We start from the raw sequence: 10,375 nt of genomic DNA on the forward strand, positions 1-10,375 counted from the left end.
TGGTTGTTTTATTCCTTGTACTTAAACCAGTGAAACTAGAAAGATGTCGTCATGATGCAGCAAATACAAGACCTCTTTCTATCTTTCTATAAATATTAGCATAATCAGGAAATTAGGGACTAGAGAAAAAGGCAGAGCCAAAAGGGGCTGAGGAAATCAATAAAGTATGTTACAACTTAAACCTTCACCTCAATAATTGAGGTTTTTAAAAAAATAAGCAAAGCCTCCCAATCCCAGAAAATGGGAATATACCTTCATCACACCAATTTGTACTTTTATTTTCTATTCTTGAGGTTAGACTCCGAACCCTAAAGATATTCCAACTAGTATCTCTATTTCTCTATAGCCAGAGACAGCTTCTATCCTTTGCCCTTATCAGTAAAAGTTATTAAAACATCTTTTCTACAGGAAGATCCAATAAGAAAAAAAGAAAGCCCTCTGATTAGGCTACAACCGTACCCTACCCTTGACCAGATCGACTAAATAGGCATAATGGAAACCAGATCACGTGGTTTCCAAACGAGAAAAATCCTATGGGCAAGGGGAGGAGGAGAGAGGAAGGATTCAGCCAGTGGCCTGACTGACATTGAGTAATACCAATTTCACTTGTCTTCACCCATCTTCAGGTTGCATGTTTGTGGAGTAGTTTAGGAATAAATCCGTGGTTTCTGTAGCACTAAAATACCGGGTGGTCTGCTGTATTACATTATGGTTTTCCCCAGCAGTTTCCAAGGCAGCCACCAAGTCACTGGCAGGAGAGAATTTTGCTGGAACTGCTTGCAGGACTGCAGAGATTCCCCTCCAGTTATCGAAGGGATTGCTCCAGGCCTCATTGTCCCAGGACTGGGTATACGAGGTCTCAGTGTTCCAGGAGTGGTTGTTTTAGGACTGGAGGTTCCAGGTCTGGCTGCTCCATGTTGAATTGCTGCAGTTCTGGTTGTTCCACATTGGAAGGTTCGCAGTCATATTCACCAGGCATCAGTAGGAAGAGTAGAGGTAGGTAGGTGCTGAGGCCTTCTGAGTCACACCATTGCTACCCTTCGGCTGATTGCTTTCCTGAAACCTCTTAGATTTTATTCTCTGGTTCTGGAACCAAGTCTTAACCTGTTTGTAGCTAAGGTTCAGGATACTGGAAAGTTCTTGCATCTACTGGAGGCTGAGCTATTTCTGTCTCTGAAATCTGTCGCTGAGTACACACAGCTGGGTGGAAGAGAACACCGTTCTGTTCTTCTGTTTCTTGACCGAGACCTTGTCTTCCTTTTTTATGGCGCTCTTCACTACAGCAGTGTGTTGTTTGCCTTTGGGTCTGGTGGAAGAATCAGGGCTGTCCAGTCTTGTGTGAAGCATTTCAGCAGAAGACATTTGCAAGGATGGGTAGTCTTCTTCAGGCCCACAAGTCACAGGTGTTGGTGAAGAGTCTTTACAGTTGGCTGCTTCAGAGCAAGGCAGGCTTTGGGGACAAGCTGGATCCACACTCATGTTATTATTGGGAAAGAGGGGGGAAAATTTAAGAGCTGGACTGTTAAAAAAAAAAAAAGGCCAAGGCTTTAAGACTTTATTTCCTGGAAGATCTGAGAGAAATATGACCTCCAGAAGTGAAAGTATCAAGAAGCTGAGATGAAGTGAGTCGCCTCCAAAATAACAGGAGGCGATCAGCTCAGTCCAGCTGGGTATTCTTTATGAACAGTTAACAGAGGAGGAAAAGCTGCATGCCAGGTTATGTATGGGCCTTTATGACGTGCAGGCACCAGCAGATGCCGGTGGTCATTGGATTCCGGCCTCACTTACAGATGGTCAAGAAAGTGTAGTGAAGGGAAATTTTCCCAAAGGACAAAACTTCAGGTGGTGCATTGAGTTATCCACTTTGCATGGAAAAAGAAATGGCCTGAGGTATGGATCAGTGCTAATTTTGGCGTAGTGGCCCACTTTTCAGAGAAAGAATGAGACTAGAAGGCTAGGGCAAAGAAATCTGGGGGAGAGGTATGTAGATAGAATGGGCACAGAGTGAGCTTTTTGATCCCTGTGAATGCTCACCAAAGGTCAAGCGCTGCAGAGGAGTTTTGCAGTCATGAGATGGACAAGATGATTCCTTTCATGCATGTCAGTTAGCTTCTCTCTCCAGTCATTCTGATGCTTCCCCAGTCGGATAAGGTACCATATGACCATGGCAACAGGAATGGAGGCCATGGACTTCCCTTCCCTCAAATGATCTGGTCACCACAGCTTGAGTGCTTAACCTACTAACAGCAGAGGTGATCTTATCATGTTGCATTATTCCCTCAAGGGATCACCCAGGCACCTGTGTCAGGTTGATTCCATCTGAACACTTTTATCACGGAGGGGGCATCAATTTGTTCTTAATGAATAAATACATATTCAGGGTATGGATTTACTTTCCCTTCTCAGGGCACATCAATTTGTTCTTAATGAATAAATATGTATTCAGGCTACGGATTTACATGATACTTCTTACAGCATATGTTGACTTAAAGGTTTGTTTATCTTTTATCATGGTGTCCCATTCATCATTTGCCCTTACCAGAGGCACATTTCATGGCAAAGATGTGCAACAATACGCTCTCAGAACATGTTGGTCTAACCACATGTCTCATCCCTCAGAAGTAGCTAGCTTGAAAGAGTGATGGAAAGACCCACAAACTTTGAGGTGCTGTTCTAGAGAATGCAGTACATGCATGCCTTAATCCAGGGACCACTCTACAGTGGTGACTGCCTTATAGTCAGGATCCAAGGGTTCGAGAACCAAAAAGTAAGGTATTTCATTATTATTCCTTACAAATCCTAGAACTTTTCCCTTTAATCCCCATAACCATGGATTTGGTGGGTTTGCGGGGTCCAGGAGCCCAAGGGAGGAATGGTTTTCCATGCTATACAGTCAGGCAATCCTGTTAAATGGAAAATTGAGCCCTCCTCTCTGGCCATTTTTGGCTCCTGTGCTACTTAACTTAGAGGGAGCTAAAGGGGTGACTCTTTTGGATGGATGATAGACACCAATTAATAATGAGGAAATGAGTTGCTACCTTATAAGATGTTTGAAACCCAGGGAATTCACTGTAGCAATCAATGAGCACCCCCAAAGACTAAGGTATGACAGGAAGGAGTTTTGGGTCACCCTATCAGGTAAAGAACCCCACCCAGCTAAGACTTTAGCAGAGGATAAAGAGAATGTGGAATGAATAGCGGAAGAAAAACGTCTTGATTCTCAAATTAAAGTTTGTAACTGGTTAGAAAATTGAGCAATGCAGCAGCTGTTTTGTACTCATTGTCTCCCCTATCTCCCTCTCTGTTAGTTTTTTGCAATCTTTTAATAAAACACAATTCATATAACATCAAATTCACCATTTTAAAGCACAAAATTTAATATGTTTTTTTCTATATTCATAGCACCACCATCTAATTGCTGCACATTTCCATCATCTCAAGAAGAAACCTCTGTCAGCAGTTATTCTCTATCATCTCTTCCCCCATCCACTGGCAACCACGAATCTACTTTTTGTCTCTATGGATTTGCCTATTCTGGACATTTCATATAAATGGAACCATACAATATGTGGATCTTTGTGTCTGCTGTATTTTAGAATAATGTTTTCAAGGTTTATCCATATTGTAGCCTGTGTTAGTACTTCATGCCTTCTTATGGCTAATATTCCCTTGTATGAATATACCATATTTTGTTTATCAGTTCATCAACTGATAAACATTAGTGTTGTTTCTACTTTTTCCTATTATAAATTATGCTGCTGTAAACATTCATGTACAAATTTTTGTTGACGTATGTTTTCTTTTTTTGTTGTTTATATACCTAGTAGTAAAATTTCTGGGTCATATACTAAGAAGTAACATCTTTAACGTTTTGAGCAACTTCCAAACAGTTTCCACAGTTCTATGCCACTTTTAAATTCCCACCAACAACATATGAGAGTTTCATTTTCTCCACAGACTTGTCATTAAAAATTATTATTATTTTTATTATAGCCATCCAGTGGATATAAAGTGACATCTCATTGTGGTTTTGATTTGCATTTTCCTAATGACTAGTGATGCAAAATATCTTTTCATAAGTCTTTTGGCCATTTGCACGTCTTCTTCGAAGAACTCCCATCAAATCCCTTACCCACATTTTAGTTGGGTTGTCTTTTAAATATTGCATTGTAAGAGGTTTTATTTTTGTTAGGAATTTTGGATACACTAGACCTTTAGCAGAGACATGATTTACAAATATTGTCTTCTATTCTGTCAGTTGTCTTTTCACTTTCTTGATGGTGTCTTTTGATACTTGGAAGTTTTACATTTTGATAAAGTCCAGGCAGTGTGTCTATTTCTTCCTTGGGTGCTTGTACTTTTAGTGTCATATCTAAGAAACCATTGTCTAATCACAAAGATTTACACTTAAGTTTCCTTTTAAGAGTTTTATAGCTTTTGTTGTTGATTTATGTCTTTCATCCATTTTGAGTTAATCCTTGCATATACTGTGAGACAAGGGTACAAATTCATTCTTTTAATGTGGATATCCAGTTGTCCCAGCACTATATGTTGAAAAGATCATTCTTCTTTCCCCATTCAATGGTCTTGGTACTCTTGCTGAAAGTCAGTTAAATATAAATGTATGAATTCATTTGTGGACTCTCAATTCAATTCCATTGACCTTTATATCTATCCTTATGCCAGTACCATAATGTCTTGATTACTGCTGCTTTGTAGCAAGTTTTACATTTGGGATGTGAGTCCTCCAACTTTGTTTTACTTTCTAAGAATTATTATCATTCTTTTGTTCTTTGGGGTCCTTTTCATTCTATATGAATTTTAGGATTAGCTTGTCCAGTTTTGAAAAAAGGACACTTGGAATTTTGATAGAAATTGCATTGAATTTGTATATGTTCCTGCTATTTTAAACAAAGAGCAATGTAGTGGCTAAAACTTCATGTTTTTGGAATATGACTGAATGACATTACCCTATTGTGGGGTATAGCTGATGGGATTTTGTATCTTCCCTGTTTTGGGGATACAAATTTCTCATCTAAAGAAATGATACAAGCAGATGCTAAGAAGTAACTGGGTAGACAGTGCTGGATATTTTCTACTTTTCTAGATGCATGCTGCACATTTCCATTCTGCTTTGGGCCCCAGGAGGCTGACCTTTGTGGACTGCATCAACCAAGCCCCCCTGCCCTCCAGGTTTTGGTTGCAATCAGCCAATAGGAGGCACCAGGAGGAGACTGGAAAGTAGAAAGAAAGAGAGGTTAGGATATTAGGATATTAGGATATTCCGACAGCTCCGTCTCTGCTGAGGTGAAAGTTGGTAGTGATTGTGTTTTTCTTTTAGCGGTACCATTCCTTTTGGGTCACCCTCTCCTGTAGCAAAAGATCTCTCTGGGTTCTGGTCAACAGTCCATCTACTTAAAATTTCAGGTGTAAGGTTGCTAGTGGCTTCTCATGGTTGCTAGCCCTGGGGTGCATCATCTTCATCCTTTATTGGTTTCTCCTAACCTTGCCAAAATCTTCATAAATAGTCCTGTTATTAAACTCCCTTTAATTAGCTGTTTCTAGTGTTACATCTGCTTTCTGTCTTCCCTGATAGTACAAAATGGAAAGATCTGCAAGATATAAGTCCAAGAAGCAAGGTGCAGAGCAGCGCAATATGAAATCTGTAATATTCTATTATTTGTAAGATAAAGAATAAGGAAAATATATCTTGATCTCTTAAATACTGTATTAGTTAGGAATTAGGTTTAGCATTAAATAATAATATCCAAAAAGAACCATGGCTTTAAAAAGATTGAAGTTTTTTTTCTTCTTCTTCTTTCTTTCTCATTTTTCATTTTTGTTTTTGGACTCTCAATTCAATTCATTGACCTATATTATTTAGCCTTATGCCAGTACCACAGTGTCTCACTTATAGCAAAGCTGCAGTAATCAAGACACTGTGGTACAGAGTCATGCTCTGTTGCCCAGGCTGGAGTGCAGTGGTATCATCTCGGCCCACTGCAACCTCTGCCTCCCAGGCTCAAGTGATCCTCTCACGTCATCCTCCTCAGTAGCTGGGACTATAGGCAAGTGCCACCATACCTGGCTAATTTTTGTGTTTTTTGTAGCAATGGGGTCTCGCCATATTCTCCAGGCTGGTCTTGAACTCCTGAGCTGAAGTGATCTGCCTACTTTGGCCTCCCAAAATGCTGGGATTACAGGCTCTTTCTCTCTGTAAATGTGTGGGGCAGGCTGTCCAAGGCTGAGGGCAAGCGCTGTGCTCCATAACACACTCAGGGAGTCAGTTTCTTTCTAGTTCACCAGCCCTTCATCCTTAGGGCATGGTCTTGTCCTCCAGTCTAATGTTACATTCACTTTCCAGGCAGCAGGATAGAGGACTGGGAGAAGAAGGGGCAAAGGGCATCTCCCAAGGAAGGTTCCTGGAAATTGCCTCATAGCCTGTTTGTCTGTATCCCATCTGGTCACATCTAACTGTAAGGGAGCCTGGGGAACATCGTTTTAATTCCTGACAGCCAGGTGTCCAACTAAAAATTCTAACAGTATTTAAGAAGAGAAGAATGAAAATTGGAAGTAATTAACAGTCTTTGTCACATATGTGCATTTAAAAGTAACCTGAGAAGAATATTAGGAAACTGATAGCAGTGGTTATCTGGGGAGTGGGGAGGAGGTGGCAGGTGAGAACACAGATGAGGAATAATAGGTGCAGTCTTCACTGTGTCTCTTGCTACATATTTTGACTATGAACCATGTGTAGGTATTACCTATTTCTAAACTTAGATTAATTTAAAATTCTTTCCCAAAGATAAGTAAATAAGAGAAAATAAAGAAAAAAATATTCCAACCTGTCTCCATTCTGGTAAGAACAAAAGAGCCGCGGAATTGAGTGAGCTAATGGCCCCAACTATAGAACCATTAATGACCTAATCAGAAAAGGTAGGTATTACCAGGGTGTATTAGCTTTCTATTGCTGTGTAGCAAAAACTACAAACTTAGCAGCTCAAAATAACACAAATTTATTATCTCACAGTTTTTGTGTTGTGAGTCTGGTTTTAACTAGGTCCTCTGCTCAGGGTCTCATAAAGCTTAAATTAAGATGTTGTATAGCTATGTCATCCTCAGGAGGTTTAATTAGGGAAAGAGCCGCTTCTAAGCTCACTTAGATTGCTGAGAGAATACATTTTCTTGCTGTTGTTGGCTGTAGTCTGGGGACACTCCCAACTGCTAGAGGCTGCTCTCAGGTCCTAGACATGTGGTCCCACCATTTCAGCAACACGCCTTTATCAAATTTTGCTCATACTTTAAATCTCTGTTTTTTCTTCCATGACAAGTTGAAGAAAACAAACTGCTCTTAAGTGGCTAATATGATTAAGATAGGTACACATAGTCATCCTTTTCTTTTTCTTTTAAATATGGAACACTTCATGAGTTTGTGTGTCATCCTTGTGCAGGGGCCATGCTAATCTCTGTATAGTTCCAATTTTAGTATATGTGCTGCCAAAGTGAGCACAAGACACTTTTTGTTTTTTGAGATGATGTCTCGCTCTCTTGGTCAGACTGGAGTGCAGTGGTGCAATCACAGCTCACTGCAACCTCTGCCTCCTGGGTTCAAGTGATTCTCCGGTCTCAGCCTCCTGAGTAGCTGGGATTACAGGCTCCTGTCACCATGCCCACCTAATTTTTGCATTTTTAGTAGAGATGGGGTTTCACCGTTTTGGCCAGGCTGATCTTGAACTCCTGACCTTGTGATCCTCCTGCCTCAGCCTCCCAAAGTGCTGGGATTACAGGTGTGAGTCACCATGCCTGACAATAGTCTTCCTTTCTTAAAGTTAACTGTATCCATAAAGATCAGTGGAAGAGAATAGACAGCTCAGAAACAAACCCTCACATATTCAGCCAAATGATCTTCAACAGGGGTGCCAAGACACTCAGTGGGAGAAAGGACAGAATCTTTAACAAATGGTGCTGGGAAAACTGGATGTCCACATGCAGAAGGATAAATCTGGATGCTTATTTTGCAGCATACACAAAAATTACCTCAAAACAGATTAAAATCTAAATTTAAGGGCCAAAACTATAGAACTCCTAGAATAAAGCATAGAGGAAAACTTTCATTGGATTTGGCAATGATTTCTTCGATATGACATTAAAAGCACAGAAAAAACCAAACATAGATAAATGGGAATACATCAAGCTTAAAAACTTCCTTCTTTGCATCATCAGACACAACAGAATGAAAAGACAATATATAGAATGGGAGAGATATTTGCTAATCATATATTTGTAAATGATTAATATCCAGAACATATAAAGAACTTTTAATACTCAACAACATAAAAAACAACCCAAATAAAAAGTGGGTAAAGAACTTGAATAGATATTTCCCTAAAGATGATATACAGTTGGTCATTTCAGTGTCATCTTAGAATTCTGTCTACCACCCAGAGGTACTAAAAGCCCCTTTTTGCGGGGACAATTCCTATCCAGATTTTTACTTCCTAGCTGTAAGTTCTGGAGGTTCTGAATTCTATTTCAAGAGGGACAGGATTTTCTTTTCTTAAATTATATTCAGTGATGCCTGTGTGAATACCATTCCTGTTGGTGAGTGGAATAACCTCTCATTCATGGTGTGTTCTTTATGTTAGATTGACCAGCTTGTGGAAACTCTGGTTTCATTTGGTTGAGATGATCACCAAAGCCTATGTGGGAAGACCTTATTTTTAGTCAAAAAATATTTCTTAAGAGTTAATCATTTCAACACACATGGAAATAGGGAGCGGTAAAGACTTGAAATCATTGTTGGTAGCATTTTTAACTTTGTCCCAGAACTCAGTAAACAATGTCCATGGGAAATTTGAATGTAAATAATATGGTGCCTAAGCAATATTCGTTTTTAAAAGTAACTTTTTTTTTTTTGAGACGGAGTTTTGCTCTTGTTACCCAGGCTGGAGTGCAATGGCGCGATCTCGGCTCACTGCAACCTCCGCCTCCTGGGTCCAGGCAATTCTCCTGCCTCAGCCTCCTGAGTAGCTGGGATTACGGGCACACACCACCATGCCCAGCTAATTTTTTGTATTTTTAGTAGAGACGGGGTTTCACCATGTTGACCAGGCTGGTCTCGATCTGTTGACCTCATGATCCACCCGCCTGGGCCTCCCAAAGTGCTGGGATTACAGGCTTGAGCCACCGCGCCTGGCCAATTTTTTATTTTATAACAATTTTAGATTTACAAAAAAGTTGTAAAGGATTCCCATATACCGTCTCAGCCACTGTTTATATCTTATACCAGCATTTGTAATTTACCAGGACTGAGAAATATTGATATATTTCTATGAACTAAGCTTCAGACTTCATTTTTATTTCTGCAGTTTTTCCATTAATGTCCTCTTTCTGTTTCAAGATCCAAGCTGTGTATCTCGTATTGCATTATGTCTTTGAGAGTTCCTCGGTCTTTTTTGCTTTTCATGACCTTGACAGTTTTGAGTTGTTCTGGCTGGGTATCCTATAGAATGTTCCTCTATCTGAGTTTGTCTGATGCTTTTCCCTTCAAACGAAGGAGAAAGTTAACCTCTAGATATTTGGAATCCTTCTGTAAGAAATATTTGTCTCTTCTCCATTTATTTACTCATTCAATCATTTACTTAAATCAGTATGGTCTCGTGGATACTTATTTTGAACTTATATAATTTATTTTGTTATTAAATTGTTCTAGCTTTGGCTATTGGGAGCTCCTTCAGGTTGATTTCTTGTCCTTTTTAGGCAATATATTTAAACAGTGACAAGCTTAAGAGGATTGTGAATACAGTTTTTATTGAGCAAAGATACACAAATGAATCCATTAACAGATGGCTTGCAGAAAGAATTTAATCATAGTATGTAAAGCATACTTTATCTGCAAGAGAAGTAGATAATAAACCTAGCAATTAAAACTTAATTTCTAGCATCTAGTATTCTAAAATCAAAGGAACAACTTTGTATATATCACATACATATGTGTGCGTATATACATGTTATATATATAACTTCTGTCTAGAGAGAGAAAATCCCTCTATACCTTCTTCATCTTAGTCAGAATATGAACTTTAGTTTAAGGAGCATGCAAGCTGCCCAGTTTTGCCCATCTCAACTTTTCATTCCTAGCTTCCCCATTTTTAGAAGTCAAATGACTGACATTATTCTTATGGGAAGGAAGATTAGCATCGCCCATTTAATAATTTGAACCATTAACCTGTTAGGTGACCTCAAATTTCATTCAGCTTAATATTCCCAAAATATCACAAGAAGTCTGAAGGGTCATTTTTCTTAGCTAATGAAAGTCCAAACAGACTATATCTTGGCTGTTTGCCTGGCCAGCTAGTGAATGCCAGAGGAGAGT

At 39.4% G+C, this 10,375-nt stretch overlaps 1 non-coding gene and 1 pseudogene across 1 annotated transcript; both read right to left on the reverse strand.

The window, feature by feature from the left end:
- Positions 1 to 442: 442 nt before the first annotated feature.
- Positions 443 to 1,506, reverse strand: LOC100389151 (homeobox protein NANOG-like; annotated as a pseudogene).
- Positions 1,507 to 7,406: 5,900 nt separating this feature from the next.
- LOC118153252 (U6 spliceosomal RNA) lies at positions 7,407 to 7,510 on the reverse strand. Its single transcript, XR_004742508.1, has one exon. It is a non-coding gene; the product is annotated as a U6 spliceosomal RNA (small nuclear RNA).
- Between the last annotated feature and the right edge of the window lie 2,865 nt (positions 7,511 to 10,375).

The sequence above is a fragment of the Callithrix jacchus genome, chromosome 4 (assembly GCF_049354715.1).
Source record: "Callithrix jacchus isolate 240 chromosome 4, calJac240_pri, whole genome shotgun sequence".
Taxonomy (NCBI): Eukaryota; Metazoa; Chordata; class Mammalia; order Primates; family Cebidae; genus Callithrix; species Callithrix jacchus.